This window comes from Meleagris gallopavo, chromosome 3, assembly GCF_000146605.3.
Source record: "Meleagris gallopavo isolate NT-WF06-2002-E0010 breed Aviagen turkey brand Nicholas breeding stock chromosome 3, Turkey_5.1, whole genome shotgun sequence".
Taxonomy (NCBI): Eukaryota; Metazoa; Chordata; class Aves; order Galliformes; family Phasianidae; genus Meleagris; species Meleagris gallopavo.
Window position 1 is genome coordinate 45,103,382 of NC_015013.2, and position 14,666 is coordinate 45,118,047.

Below are 14,666 nucleotides of genomic sequence, written 5' to 3' on the forward strand. Positions count from 1 at the left end.
GGCCTTTTAGCCACACATCTAAAAGAAGCAGAGCTGGGCATGGACTTCTCTTCTGTTTTATGTTGCAATTACTGTAAACAATTTATATATTGGTGCAAATAAAGTTCCAATTTTTAGTGGAGGTGGAAGGATTTTTTAGTGGTAATGGTGTTTAGTGGTAATGGTGTCCTTACTGAGTAAAAGGCACAATTTGCTGTGAAAAACCTCTGGATTTCTCTTTAAAAATACAAATATCTAAAATGTGCAAAGCAATCTGTCAGAGATAACACACCAGAATATAAGCTTTAATCTGAATTCTCAAAGAACCTGTGTTATCCAATGCTGCCTAAAATAGACTCTGGAGGCTAAAATAGATCAGTGAGTGTTTACTTTTATGAGGTATGTTTTGTTTGATCGAATTATTTTGAAATTCTAACTAATGGCTTGGAATCAGGGTAATGGTTAGTCAATTAGCACAGAGCCACTATAGCGATCCATACAAAATAGAAAAAAACAGAGTAGAGCTGCCATTAATTACCAAAGTGGCCTGAATCTCCTCTGCTCTGTGGAGGAGCTCTGGCAATTGGCCAGGCAGTGCAGGCTGGCGATGCAAGCTGTCCAGAGCAGCTCTGATCTGCCTTTCATCAGCTTGCATATGCCTCCCTTCTCCAGGTATTGAAACCGATAGGAGCACAGAAGGCCACAGTGGATTTCTCAATTTGCTGTCAGTGTAGTAAAGGCAGTAGATCTGCTCAGAAAGATTGGCAAGGGCAGCAGCTTGTCTTACTTCAGGATTTGGCAGAGTTCATCGTTCTTGGAATCTTGTTTCTACCCATGTAGATTTTGCAATCTTGGATTTTCAGTGTTATAGCTACCTTTTAGCTTATAACTTTACTAACTCCTTCTGCTACTTTAAAAAATGTGCAGAAATGCTGGATGTTTTTATGCAGATTCATGTGGCATCTTCTTTTTGTGTGTGTAGGACACAGGTTGTCTTTGAATTCTACATAACATCCTGGGGAGTATTCCCGGCACCTTATCAGTACTGCTTGTACCATTTACATTATATATGTGATATATATCTTAGTAGACTAACATGTTAATGATGGCATACAGAATTGCTGCACACAACTCTCTCATACCATATTACATGTTGAAAATTCCCAATGGATGTACTTGCAGACCATATTCAAACCAGCAGATAAACTTGTTTCTACTGTTTTAAGTTGTCCATATAGAGCTCGTGATTGAAAGGGGCAGGATGAATGTTCTTGTAGCCATAATGCTCTAAGGTCATTAGAGAAGCGGGATTTATGGGGGGAGGAACTAATTAGGCCTACTGATTTTTCTGGATGAGAACATCTCAGTCCTTCCAGACTAAAACAAGGATGCCAATGGCAGAGTCTCCAAGCATGGTCTGTTATAAATTTTCAAGTCTGTCTTCTGTGAGGTATTTCAGCCTCACCTCATGCTGGAGACATGTCAAGAAGAAAGTGCCAGCTGAAGCTCTACCTTTTCCCATTCTTGTCAGGACACAAATGACTGTGTTTGAGGATGCTCAGAAGTTTTTCATGTTGGTATCTCAGTTGTCAATTTTGCTAATGTGGAGTCACATGGAGGATAATTTAATTGCATTGTTAAAAAAATGGAAGCAGCATCGTTGCTACAAAATTACTTAATTCCTTATAGAGGCATATTGTATATGGGACCAATATGGGAAAAATGAAGAAACTGAGCAGGGGCCCTTTAATTAAGCCATTGTGATTGCCTTGCTTTTGAATTATTCAGTAGGGAGCCTTGAGCTTGAGGCAAAGTTCCTTTTGGTGAATTTATTTCAGTACTGGTAACAGTATTAAAAGAAATGAAACATTTGGAGGAAAGTTATTCGATTTGACTTAAAAGTACCACTAATGTTCCAAAACAGTGATCTCTCTGAGCTACATGATTGTTTTAATATGCTCTTGATTACTGTGTTACCATGATTCTATTTTCTGTTCGCCTTTTGCTTAGTGTACTGTTGCATGTAGTATTTTAGAAAAAAATATTTAAGTGAGATAAGGCCATTTGATACAAAGAAATAAATTGTGTATTAGATAATAGGCCCTTGGAGATCTGAATCTAGAAGTTAGAATATCATATTTATCTCAAAGATTGGTCTCAGAGATGGGGAATGTTATGCATTTCTTAATTAGAGGAACTTTACAGTAGGTTTTTGTTTAAAAAATGTAGTTGCAACATCCTTAAATAGTATTGTAAGTGGAGTAGTCTCACAGCATGGCTTTCAAAAAACTATTATCTACAAGATGCATGGCCCAAAGTGTATTTTAAAGGATTGATTAATAAATATCTTTAATGAATTACCACAATGAGAAAAGCAGGGGGTTTTTGGTGATTATTTTAGTGAATTTCTTAGATTTTGCCTTTGCCTTGCTATATTGCTGGGCTGTGCAATCTCAAAGATTGTGCATCTCTGCAGATGAATTTTGAATGCTTTGTTGTGCAAAACTATTTGAACATTTTCATCTAGTAGCCTTGCTAATAACTTACTAACTTATGCAGCTAAAGAAAACGGTCCCAAGAGATAAACTCCTTGACTATACCAAGTTTGGCAGGACATTTACTGAAGAGAAGATGTAGACTAGCCTGGAAGCCTTATGAAGGCAGCAGGCATGGGAATTCAGGGGTTTTGCACAAGGAGGTACAGTGATCTGGCAGGGATGAAGGGCATCCATCACTACTTGTTGTCTGGTACACTCAAAACAATCACTAAGGATTTAGGTGATTGGCATGGGCAGAGGGCACAGTGCTCATGCTGAGAGAAGCCAGATGCATGTGGAAGCAATGCTTCCTGCTCAGCCCCGAGTTTGCCTTGTTTATACCCTATAAAGGGGACACATACAAGCTCGGTTGGATGGAAAACAGAGAGTTGCTTTTTAGTCTTTTTCCTGAGAACAAAACCCTTTGTTTTATTTATATATTTGTTTCTGGGAGAAAGAGGATGGAAACTTGATTTTAAATGTTAAATAAACAAGGAGTTTGTTTTATTGTTTTTGAATTCCTGATGGCAAGGAAGAGCAAAATACTTGGGGCGATTTAAGCCAAAAGAGAGAACTATGCTTTTTACCTGCCTTTTCCTTAGGGCAAAACAAGCTTGGAGCCCAGAGAAGAAGATCATAATGAGTAATTGTATTTACTATTCCTTTTTGGCATGCCTAAGTTTCTGGAGATGAACAGTAAGACTGACACTTGCTTTAATGAGGTGAGAACTCCTTGCTAAAGAGATAAAAACCATGTCTCTTTATGAACTGTTTCCTTCTAATGAATTTACAGTTGATCGGTGTACTGTATTTTACTGTGTGTTACAAGTCCCTGTATTTGTATTTATTTGCACACAGGTAGATGTCAAGTATCACTGACCTGAATACACTAAAATCAATAGATAATTGAAAACATGGCAGCACTGGGGAGAGAAGCTATAGTGTTTGTTTTTTTTTTTTGGTTTTTTTTGGGGTTTTTTTTGGGTTTTTTTTGGTTTTTGTTTAAAAAGCTTTTCACATCTGTGGTAACATGTAATATTAAAAAGCATATGAAAAACCTCTGAAGTTCAGGAGAGTATTAGTCAGCATGATTTATTAAGTCTTTTCATGTCTGGACAGAGGAATTGTGTCACAATGGAAAAATTTTTAATAGCTCAAAGGTATAAAGTAGAAAACATGTTTTCCAGGCATCACACTAAAATAGTCAGTAGCTTAATTTTTCTCTTCTGTTTGCATTTAATTTTTTATAAACCTGTGTAGAAAGTAAAGGGATTTCTGTACTTCAGCCTATCAAGAAACTAAAGCTGGTTTGTGTAAATCCCTTTAATGTAATTTTAAAGCTGCTCTACACATGACAAGTGTTCAAATGAATTAGGTAGATGGACAGGTTTCATTAATTAAAGTGATCTCATTTGGTGTCTTAAAGAGTTGCCTTGGTTTTTTATTCTGGGCAATGTAATGGAGGTCAACATGTATTCTTCTTTACTTTGAAATTAACCACTGTACTCATTTTAAACGTGTGATGTTAGTCGTCTTCACATTTGAATGTGTTGGTGAGAAAAGGAGGGAGTGTTTATTGCAATTTGTTGTCTTGGTAACGGTGTTTCATGCATTGAGAAGCAAGATACTTGGGTTTTCCAATGAAGAATGTCTGCCATTTGCCAAAAGCACCCAGCTGCAGGTTGTCAGCTTCAGGCGGAACACTGAAATCTTCGTGCCAGAGCTTCTGACTCTTGAATGTTGGCTTCCTCTTTGGCCATTTTGGACTGGGGAGGCTCTGCCTACTGCTTACACACTCTGTCAGTTATGGGGAACTTTCAAAAAAGTTCCTAATAATCGCGAAATAGCTACAAATAATGTACCTCTGAACAGCATGGGAATATATATATACATTTTTTCCCCTCCCTGGGCCTGCTTTTGTCACAAGCAGCTGAAGGAGGAGGAGGGACTATGGAAGCTGCCCTCCTCCTTCTTGGTGGCAGACATGGCACTCGTCTGCCCACTTAGTCCAGTAGAGCAATCAGTTAAAGCAGGACAGTGTCTGTCACTTCCAGGACACTTCCCTATGTAAAAAAATGAAGATGGAGAGTCCTGTAATCTCCCAGATATCAATCCTGCCTGAGTGCAGGGGAGCAAACTGCTGAGGTGAGTTAACAGGAAAGGTAACTAGGCCATCCATCCCCCACTAATCTCTATTGTCTTATGTGCCTACCACAGTAACGTGATTAGTAATTTTCTTTACCACCTGGGCAGGTGAAGATAACCTCTCCCTGAGGTTAATTTAGCAACAGTTGAGGCCTTTTAATAAAGGTTCGTTAAACAAGATGGTTTCTTGGCAGCTCTCTGCTGGTGTCCAGTGGAGTTTGAGGGAACTGGGACAGCCCCTTGTCTTCCTCAGCTCCCTGTTTGCACTTCAATTCTTCCTTCTTTTGGGACCCCAAAGTATATTTAATGATACTGGCGAAAAGTCCTGTGGAACCACTTCATTTGGGGCTTTTTGACATGACAGTTGTATTTTCAACTATCTTTGCTGACTGCAAGCTTTAGCACTCATCAGTTTTACACTAGGCTCTTGTAGATGTGATGATCTTTTAAATTCAGCTTACAGCTGTCAACAGACTCCAGTTTGGACAGTTTGCCTGCATCTTAGATTTGTTCCTTCATCCATCACAGTCAAGCCCTTCAATACAAAGCTGATGCTGACTTTTGTGTTGCCTAAGGTAGGAATGTTGGAAATAGATTCATGCATTTGCATCTTTGAATATCTAAATTTTGCTCTTATTTATTCTTAAAATAGCTCCCTGAAGTTTTGCCCTTAAAAAATGTCGCTGTCATGAACAGTGTCACTACAGAATGGAGTTACCAATGAGAAACAATTGGTCTTTGACTGCATGCAGGAGAGCGCTCTTCTGTGATTACCACTTTGATAACTTCACTCTCTGTAGATTGAGATCATTACAGTATTAATTAGCTTCCAGAGATTCAATGCCTTTTTATATTTCTGCTTTGAAAGGAGTTGGTAAAAGTATCATTAAAAGGCATCTATCTCAATTGACATGGAGTAGATGCTGCTGCAAGTGCCAGTGGTTTTAAAGCTAACTTTGAAGTTGAAAAACTGAGCTTGGGAGTTCCTGCCTCACTTGCAGAGATATGTCTTTCATGATATGTAACTGAGAACAGGTAAATAATTATCTGTGGCACAGGTCTTTAGAATACTTGGCTCAAAAAGGTTTAATTATTTTGAGAGGTATGTTTGAAAACAAAGCATTCCTGCGCTGTTTAACTGCAGAACGAGGAAAATAATTAGCCTCCCTCCATTTTCTCTTTTTTCTCCTCAGATAGTATGATTTTGATGAAAAGGTAGCTCATAGCTGGGTTGTAGTGTGTGATTTTTCCCCCCTCTTAACTGTATTCTACTAAGAACATATCCATTTAACCACAGAACATGTTTGTTTCACATCACTTACCTGATGTGGTTGAAATAATGTAAAGTGACAATTATTATATCTGATTTAAAAACAAGGTAACAAGAGTTGGAAATATTCATCAAATACATTAAGTAGTGCCCTTTTTTTGAGAGTCCAAAGGAATTTCATTTCACAAAGAATGCTCAGTATTTTCAAGTGCAAATGCATTTTAAAAAATGTAACAAGCTTTGTTCAATTTTTGCAGTCAGACATTGGCTGCAAAAAAGAAAAGAAAGAAGAGTTCTGAATTTAGTTTGTTAGCAGGAGCGATTATCTCTTTCTTTGAGTCTTTGGGTTTTCAGCTTGTGTTACGTATTGTTCCTCCTTATTAGAAAGAAGGACTAATTCCTATTCCACCCTCACAATGATTTATGATATTAGAATAAAATTCATGTATTTCAAGACTGGCGCAAGAGGTCAGCCTTTAGATTGCCCTAGAATCTCCACAATCTCTTAATTAGAAATAATGGAAAATATGTTCTATATGTGTTCTTTTGAGTTCAGGACCTAAGAAAAACACCAATCACTATAAAGTGTGTAATTATTCACTACAGTTTTCCATTCTAAATTTTTGTATGAAAACTGAAATCTTTTGTAGCAAATGGAAGTACAAACAGACTAACAAAGCACGGATATCATGGAAAAATGCTGTAGTATTCTACATGATTTGAACAACTGTGGCTTTGAGCCAAAGTTTTTTATTTTCTTAAACAGAGCAGTTCAGTGGGCTTTGTATTGGCCTCAGTTCTTCACCAGCAAAAGAGAAATGGTAATTCAGTGTCACAGTGATAGGAGAATATATGCAACGTAGACTTGGTACTGGTTTGGGTATACCTGATGTGGTCTTGCACGTATAACAGAATGGTGGTTCTACTTCTGTTGCTGCCATTGGCAAGAAAACTGTGGCAGCTACAAAGAAAAGCTGTAAAGCTGCCCTTCCCTCAAGTGTCTGAGCAGTCAGGGCAATACAAACACCATCTGCAGCCCCTACAGGTGGTTAATCCCACCTACGTATAGAGCGTATGTCAAGCCCGTTGATGCTAGATAATTCAATTTCTAGTAATTACCATGCTAGAGGTAATTTCCAGGAATAGAGTATACGTAGAGAAAGTGGACAAAAAAGCTCTCCACCTCTTGAAACAGACTGAGTTGAGGAGAAAATAACACCTTTCACTTTCTGTCTCAGATATCTTCTTATGCTTGAATAAGCAAGAATATATATTTGGTTCAGAAATACAATGCTTTCTTTGTAATGAAGGTACAATAAATTGTGGGTTAAGCAATTTCCTTCAAACTTAACTTAAAGTGGCTTATGTTTTAAATATTAACATTTATGTAACTGATATGCTTTATAAGATAATTGCAGTTTAAATTCGGTAGCTAAAAATGTAAGCATACTTTCTTAGAAGAAGGGGAAGAAGAATTTTTCTTTAGGTTTTCTGGAACCATCAGAGTTTCAAGACTTGATTTCCCTGACAAAAGCATTACAAATAAGGAGAGGGCACACTTAAAGGAATGGATTTCCATACGCTGAGATGTAATGAAAGCAAAATGAGATTGGTTAGAAGTTGCTGGATTTATTCATTGGAGGTGAAGTTTAAAAGCTGTTATGTTTAGTGATGCAGTTTGTTTGGCTAAGCAGCTGGAAATCTGTTTTTTTGGATAGGAATGAAAAGCCATGCTTCAGGACAAAACATGAAAGCAAATTATTATTATGCCTACTGAGGGAAGTTTCAGCACTTTACATAAAAATAAACAAGCTTCCCACACACATACATTTGAAAGCTTTATACATGAACTGCAAATTGCTGTCAAGGAAAGTGCATGTTTTTATTTTAGTTGATATATTTTAATTGGATTTTAAGTGGTTTGTGAATAAAACTGCTTTACATTAATGCATTGTCTCTCACTTAGCAAACATCTGAGCTGCTTAATAAGGAGATTAATGGGTAATGTGGGAGAGTTGGTATAGAAACAACTTTTCTTCCACCTTACTCTCCTTTTTTGTATCAGATTTTGTTTCTGCGCTGAGAGTTATTCCCAGTTATTTTGTTGCTTTTTGATGATTTTTTTCTTACTCTTTTGTTCTTTATTTTCTACTGTTTTTCCAGAGATGCCCTATTTTGTTCACACAGTATCTCAAAGCTCAGGCCGCTTCATATGCTTGTATGGAGGCTTGAGGAGAAGGGAATAGAAGGGTGTATGCCCTGCTGCACATAACAAGCAGCTGGGTACAAAACCAAGTCTCTTCTCTGCTGAGCAGCAGCAGTTCCAGTGAGAAGCACTCGCCTCTAAGGAGGGCCTGGGAAGCACAATTTGACAGCCAAACAAGTTACAGGGCAGGGGTGCAACCTTCTGCTATCTGTTGTTTGGATCTAAGTTATTTAATAATGTAAAGGGTGGTTCCACAGCTTAATGGGCTTCTAGCTAAACAGCTGCACAGGTTACCCTGTTAATATGTACAGACACTCCCCTTCTCCTTTAATTATCCAGTGTTATCATGTTTCCCCATCTACACTTCTACTCCACTTCTGAAAGTAGCTTTCTACCCAAATGCCTCTGTCCCATCCCTGGGGATGGAGCAGGGCTGGTGCTCTGCACAACAGGCAGAATGTGAATGGTACAAATGAGAGCTGCTGAATGTGCACAGAGCTCCTGCCTTGTTGTGAAGCAGACAGCTTTAGAAAATGGTTGCTGCTGACAGGCTAACTAGTGGTTTTGCTGTATGTTGCAGGGGTTGACATTTCATGTAGAAGAATGGGAAAAAAATCATTTGTAGGATATTGCTCATCAATAATCCCATTTATGTGCCACTGAATAGTCAAAGAACAAGAGCCAGCAGATTAAGATTACTACATATCTATATTAATTCCTTCATTATTCTGCTAAAAAACAACAGAGCGTGGTTTCTCTGAAACTAAGAGAGAATACAGCATTGGTTTTCATTTAATTGGCTCCTTTGAAACCATCTCCTTTGGGAAACAGGATGTTGTTAGTACAAAGGCACTGCAGAAAAACAGGCTAACAATATGTGTAACACGTATTCTAGCACAGCTGTATGCTGGGGATATATTTGAGCTGTAATGATAGCTAAATAGTTTTCAAGAAGAAATGAAAACCTGAACATAGCTTTGTCGGGAAGTCTGCACTAGCACATAAAATTAGTTTGACTGTAAAAAATAACATTTTCAAATTGTCCAGTGGAAATATCACCTCACAAAAACAGAGATTGACCTTCATTTGAAGTGCTTATTCTGATAGTCAAAAGGTCAGATCGCTTAGAAAGGTAATAAAGAAAATCACTGATCATGAAAAATATGGGATTATGCTGACAATTGAAATGTAGTGATTTCCTTTTCTTAGCACATGTGAAAGTTCTAATTCCTCTCTCATGTGTTAGCTATTGTTTTAAATATTTGTAAGACTTTTTTTTCCCCCCCTAAAGATAGTGTCATTTAAATGTAACAGAATGAACACCACCTTCATCTTTGTTTCTGTTGTTGGAAAAGATTCCAGTTTATAAATAAAGTAGTTCAGTGAGGTGCTAATCTTGCAGTTGTTGTCTTACTGAAATTTTATCAAGATTATCATCACTGCTTAAATTCGGCTTAATATCATGGAAAGTTAAGTACTTAAGACTATTTTCAAATAGTTGCAAAATTTAAGAAAGTGAATTGTAGCACTTGGCACTTCAAGCCAACGGGCACCTGGAAGAAATGGTGTCAGGATGGATATTCTGTGTAGAGGAAAATATTTGAGAAGAGTGCTTTTACTGTGCATGAGTTTCATACCAAGCGTTGTTGAATTGCTCAAGTTTTGCTTTTAAAATAATTTTTTTTTTTTAAAGTTTAAAAATAAATGCAGTGTACAAAAAGTGCAGCCCTTCCCAAGCACTGTGTATACTATACTTTCATAACCTTTCATGTGTATATTAAGCCATTTTGTGGGGAGAATCATTTAGAACATGGGTGCCCAACCTTTTGGCTGGCCTAGGCCGTATTAAGGGAAGAGGAATTGTCTTGGGCACATATAAAATGTAAAATATAGTTAATGTATGTAAGTAACAAAACTTGTTTTTTAATTTGTTTGTTTGTTTGTTTAAACATAATAGAGAGCAACAAAAGCATAAAACTTAGTGGGAATCATCAAACTTGTTTTTGTGAAACTAATGCGTCAGTCTGGTTTGATGGAAGTGGGTGCAATTCTTTGTGAGTTCACAAGGTGCCCAGCAGAGATTTCTTGTCTAATTTTACTCTTCCTGTGTACTTCATCCTTGCAAACACAAACATATGTACTGCCAAAAAGTGATGACATGAATAAGATGAGTGAAGCAAGGGATATTTTTCTCTCGTAAGATAGGTCTCATGAAAGTCTGTTAAAGAGACACGATCAATTTTTTCTAAGTGTTGAATGTCTGATTAGATGATTAGAACTGTATACATCCTATTGGAAATGATCATTTAAAATATCTATTTAAAATTTATAAAAGCTTCTGAAGGTAGCTTTCCAGGAATAGTATCTTTCTGCAAATACTTTCCGTACTTTCTGTGAATTTGTTCATTGAGCTTGTGGATTAACAGCTACTCTGCTCCCATCCCTGTTGTGTTAGCATGGTCTTACCTCGTTAGTCTTCTTCTGAAGTCCTTTCTTACAGTACCTCGGGGACCAGCTCATCCTTGGCCTGCTGAGGAGCCGGGGCAAACCTCTGTCCAGAAAGGTCAGGAGAGCAGCAGCTGGGTGAGCAACTCCAGCTGCTGTGACAGCTGCCTTTGAACTTGCACTGAGTAAAGCTCTCTTATAGGATGTACAAGGGTGGTCGTAGCAGACAGAAACATCTTCCAGACTCCTGTCAAAACATGTCTTACTCCTTAACTCTGTTCTGAATAATAAAGTTGAACAAAGTGCTAGGTTGAATTTTGTAAATAGACACATAGGGTTTTTTTTTTCAGTAAGACTGTCTGCTTTTCCTGGTGAGGCAGATGGCTCCTTGAAGTTCACATTAATAGCAATAAAATGTGGTGATAGGATAAGTAAAAATGGTTTCAAACTTAAAGAGAGTAGATTTAGGTTAGATATAAGGAAAAAATATTTTACAGTGAGGATGGTGAGGCACTGGAACAGGTTGCACAGAGAGGTGGTGGATGCCTCGTTCCTGGAGGTGTTCAAGGCCAGGCTGGACACAGGGCTCTGAGCAACTTGATCTGCTGTAGGTGTCCCTCTTCATCGCAGGGGAGTTGGACTAGGTGACCTTTAGAGGTCCCTTCCCACTCTGAGGATTCTATGATTCTGTGAAAATGATACATGTATTAAAATAAAAATAAAAAACCCACAAAATAAAAAATCACAACATCTGTTTCATTTGCATGGAAATAAAATCTTCCTGAGAATAACTTCGGCTTGGGAAAACAGCTCAAGCTCACTTATATTATCTGAGCCTGCTGCAGTGCTGTCCTGCAGGGGATGAAGCTAACACCCAGTCCAGTTGCATGTTCAGTGATCTATTCATTAAAAGTAGTTTTTCTCCTTTTGGCTAAGGAAAAGGTACATCTTTTAAGTCTTATGTTAATTCTCCAGTGCTTTAGATCACTTAACAGGCCTGGCATTTGCAGGCTGGAAGTGCTATTTGCATAATATCAATAGCTTTGCCATGGGAGAAAGAGATCCTTTTATTCTCTGGGGTGCATTCGTACAGACACTCTGCCAGGTGTTTTGGTAAAGTTTTCATTATAGCTTTAGCCAAAAAGATGGTTTTGCAAAACTACCTTGATTTTAGGAGGTGGCTCAACTGTGAGTATTTGTTGTAATTGTTTGTATGCCTAATATTCAAACAGAGCCAAGAAATGCTGCTTAATCTCTTCTGATGGTTAATTGTGATTTCTCTTAACGCTGATTTGGCTGACACACTCTGTTTCCTAGTCAATTGAGGGTGATTTGGACCAAGGAGCTGGCAAGGCTACGGTATTTATGTAATGCCTTTTTTTCTGAGAACCTCAAATGTGGATGGAAACAGTCTCTAATCTTCTTAGTGATCTAAGCAAAGACTGAACACTTTGGGTCAAGCTGGTTTTTGGATAGGCTCAGAAAACAAAACAAAATCAGAAAAAAGAAATCCCTTTACAGTGATTATACATTGAGATATTACAACCAAGCTAGTTAACATTTCAGTAGTTGATAATATTTTTGATACTCCCCTCATTTGCAAAGACCATATAATTTGTTTTCAACCATACTGTTTGAGACTTCTTGGAAGGAGAACAAACAGCCCTTGTATTAGGCTCTGGGCACTGTTCGCATTCATTCCCGTTGGGCTAGTTTTAAATTGTATCATGAGGGATGAAAATGCAAGTGTCAGAATAAGCAGCGTTACAGAGGCTTCCCTTCCTTGATGAGCTTTGAATGGCTGGAAAAGATTGCAGACTTGACCTAAATCCTTCTTGCACCATGTCTGCAATGACACGGTAAGAGATGAAGGAACTCATGAGGTGGCTGTGTCTATAACTCAGTTGTTAAAACATTCTGACTGATTTTTGTGGTGTGTTTCAGAAATGTAGCTTTTCAGACACTACTTCTATCAAATTAAAAATGTGATTTAGAAAACAAAATAATTTAAGTGGATAAATATGGTACACTTAGGTTAGAAGTGACACTTCGCACTTCATTAGAAGTGACATTTTGTACTTCATGTGTCTTGACTCCCTTTTTTTTTTTTCTGAACAGTGTGCAAGTGGAGTAGATACAAATGAGGTGAAAAAAATCAGTTTATCTTACTAGCATTTTAGTTTTCTTCAGGCTTAGCTCCCCTATCCAAAAAAAGTATGTTAAGACATGTAATGTGACTTCACATAATCTAAAATTACTCAGATCGATTTTTCAGAGCATGAAAGCTCCTAAGAGCTGCTGGTCCTCTGAAAATCTGCTTACAAACCAAATGGTTCACTTCTTATGTGGTTACTTTTCTGCTGGCTGTAACAGCAGACATATATTTTTTTCTTTACTTCACGTTCAATAATACAATTGAGATTATATCCATCCTCTGCTTGAACTTGCCACTGCTGCATTCATTAACGTTCTGAATATTTGATGCAAATTGTTTCTAATTAACGTGCTTCTAAATAAAGAAGAAAAGGTATTCTTAAAAACATGTGTGCCATCTGATTAAATAACATTTTATTCTCTTATTACAATTTTAGGACCTTTTTGAAATTGTTGTTATTATCCTTTTACAGCCATTATTATTCCTGTTAATGGTGCATCGTAGAATGAAACCCTTTTTATCTGTGTTGTAGTTAATAACTAGAAATAGCCTTCTGAAAACATAGTAAGGCAGGTAAGAACATGATCAGTTATTGAGAGAAAAGAATGCCAATTAACCATACTCTGCTTTAATGTAGTACAATTCCGACTTTTCCACTAAGCAAAGGGAAATACTTAACAGCTGCTGTCTTTGTAGTATGAGTTGTCACGGTAGCATACATTAGAAAGAGAGAAATGCTTCTATGTCATTTTTTCTCCCTTCACCTGCAAAGTAGAAGATATGATTTGCTAAAAAATAATAATAATATGTTTTTTTAAATGTCTCTACTTTGCCACTATGATTACCCAGAAGTAGGTATAAAGAGCATAAGAAAAGTTTGGTTGACATCATAAAGCATCATATAGCATAATAAAATTTGAAAACATTTAGGAAAAAATCTATATACACTTTCCAATATATGTGTATATATTCTTTTTTAAGGGCTCAAAATGTTTATACACACGTGGTTGCAGTAATCAGGGTAGATTATCGCAGGAGTCCAGATGGTGCTTATGAGATTTTATCGAGGAAGTTGATCAAATCTGACCATTGGATTCAGTGTTGTTATACTAATTGAAAGAAATAAAAAATAAAATGGAGGCTGTGGCCTTAGAAAGCAGTCAGTCAGTGAAATTAAGCCAATTTAACGTTGCTCAGCCCTTCCTCCCTTCTCTTCCCTCTCCCCCCTCTCCCCATTCCAGCAGCATGATCCCGTTACTCCTTTTTGGCTGCTCTGCTACATGTGTCCAAGCCACATTATCTCCTGCTCCCTTCCTCCACCATGTTAGTTTTTGCCTGGCTGAGAAATTCTCTCAGCACTGGGGAACAAATGTGGGTGCCACCATCAGTGGGAACCCACAGCCAGAGGCCACAGAACAGCATCTGGGAATGGCAGCTTGGATTTAAGTCAGACTGAAAACATCGTGAAGTGCAGCCAGAGCTCTACATATATTGTGCCCTCTGTAACCAATGCTGTAACACAGGAGAGATTTAGAAAAATATGCCACTAGGCTAATTAAGGGTTCTTCTCCTAAAGAGGCTTTCGTTTCAAGCTTTGCTTCAGCAGATCTTCTGAATGTAGCCATCTATTTCCTCAGGTTTAGGCTTGTCCATAGTCTTAGCTATAAAGAAAACAGCTGTTACGAAACCACAGTAACAAGGCAAATTTTAAAGCCTTGCTTAAGATTTTGTTTTATTTTAATATATACACCAATATGGTACAGGATATGCAAATTCTATGTTTTGCACTGGGTATGTAGGCATTTAACACTAACATACTGTTGTAGATATTGTTTTATTTTTTTTGTTTCTGACAAAGATTTCTTGCATCACTAACAAGAAATGGATGTGACTCAAGGAAAGTGTAGGAAGACTAACTATGAGCGTGAG

The 14,666-nt window shown here is 37.6% G+C and overlaps 1 protein-coding gene across 2 annotated transcripts in view; it reads left to right on the forward strand.

Moving 5' to 3' along the window:
- The window catches only part of SPIRE1 (spire type actin nucleation factor 1), a 111,706-nt gene that overhangs the window by 48,407 nt on the left and 48,633 nt on the right, over positions 1–14,666 (forward strand). The gene's annotated exons all lie outside the window — the stretch shown is intronic.